At 33.8% G+C, this 1,878-nt stretch overlaps 1 non-coding gene across 1 annotated transcript; it reads left to right on the top strand.

The window, feature by feature from the left end:
* The first annotated feature begins 511 nt into the window (after window positions 1-511).
* LOC143381682 (U6 spliceosomal RNA) lies at window positions 512-618 on the top strand. The gene has a single exon (XR_013088855.1). It is a non-coding gene; the product is annotated as a U6 spliceosomal RNA (small nuclear RNA).
* The last annotated feature ends 1,260 nt before the right edge of the window (window positions 619-1,878 follow it).

Raw genomic sequence — 1,878 nt, forward strand, 5'->3', positions numbered from 1 at the left:
TTTCATGATATACCCCACCCCAAGTTGGGTACAGAAGGAATGTAACTGAAGATAACAAAGATCATATATGCTAAACTCTCAGCAAATATCATCTTCAACCATGAAAAACGGAAAGATTTTCCTCTTAGATCAAGAATAAGAGAGTGCCACTTTTGTCATCTCTACTAAATATAGCACTCCTGAGTAATTAGGCAAGAAGAAGTAAGAGGCATCAGAATTGGGGAAAACAGAAAGTAAAATTGTCTTTGTTTACGGATAAGTGATCTTATATAAAATTCAGATCTTATATAGATAATTCTAAAGATTTCATTAAAAAACTGTTAGAACTCGTACATGAATTCTTTAAATTTGCAGGATACAAAATCAATTTAAAAATCAGTCATATATACCAATAATAAACTATCTGAAAAATAAATAGATATTCAAACAACAAACAAAAAGCAATTTCATTTACAATGTCATCAGACAATATAAAATACTCAGGAATAAGTTTAACCAAGAAGGTAAAAGAGTGCTCACCTCAGCAGCACATATAGTAAAATTTGAATGATACAGAGATGATTAGCATGGCCCCTGAGCAAAAATGACACTCAAATTCGTGAAGTATTCTATATTTTTTCCCATACTCTTGGGAGGCAAAATTAATATTGTCAAAATGGCCATACTACCCAAAGTGCTGTATTGATTCAATGTGATTCTAATTAAAATCCCAATGTCATTCCTTATAGAAATAGAAAAAGTAATCATGAAATTTATTTGGAAAAATAAGAGAACCAGAGCCAAAAACATACATTATAGAAAAGATAGTCTCTTCAACAAATGGTACTTGGAAAACTGGAAATCCATATGCAACAAAATGAAATTAAGCCCCTATCTCTCACCATGCACAAACTCAACTCAAAGTGGATCAAGGATCTAGGAATTAGACCAGAGACCCTGTGCCTAATAGAGGAAAAATTAGGCCCAAATGTTCATTATGTCATATTAGGGCCCGACTTCCTTAACAAGACTCCTAAAGCACAAGAAATAAAGTAAAAAATTAATAAATGGAATTGATTCAAACTAAAAGATTCTTCTCAGCCAAAGAAATAGTCAATGACGTGAAGAGAGAGCTTACATTTGGGGAGCAAATTTTTGCCACAAACACATCAGATAGAGCACTGATCTCCAGGATATATAAAGAACTCAAAAATATTAACACCAAAAAACAAACAACCCAATCAATAAATGAGCTAAGGAACTGAATAGACACTTCTCAGAAGATTATATACCATTGATCAACAAATATATGAAAAAACTGTTCAACATCTCTAGTAATTAGAGAGATGCAAATCTAAAGTACTGTAAAGATTCATCTCATGCCAGTCAGAATGGCAGTTATCAAGAAGATAGACAAGAGTAAGTGTTGGCGAGGATGTGGGGAAAAAGGCACACTCATACATTGCTGGTGAGACTGCACATTGATGCAACCAATCTGGAAAGCAGTATGAAGATTCCTTAGAAAACCTAGAATGGAACCACAATTTGATCCAGCTATCCCACTCCTAGGTCTATACCCAAAGGACTTAAAATTGGCATACTATAGGAACATAGCCACATCAATGTTTATAGAAGCTCAATTCACAATATCTAAACTGTGGGACCAATCTCGATGCCCTTCAATAGATGAATGGATAGAGAAACTGTGGTATATACACACAATTGAATATTACTCAGCATTAAAAGAGAATAAAATTATGACATTTGCAGGTAAATGGATGAAGTTGGAGAATCTCATGCTAAGTGAAGTAAGCTAATCTCAAAAAACCAAACACCAAATGTTTTCTCTGATAAGTGGATAATGATACCTAATGGGGGAGGTCATGGGGAAAATGGAAG

The sequence above is a fragment of the Callospermophilus lateralis genome, chromosome 15 (genome assembly GCF_048772815.1).
Source record: "Callospermophilus lateralis isolate mCalLat2 chromosome 15, mCalLat2.hap1, whole genome shotgun sequence".
Taxonomy (NCBI): domain Eukaryota; kingdom Metazoa; phylum Chordata; class Mammalia; order Rodentia; family Sciuridae; genus Callospermophilus; species Callospermophilus lateralis.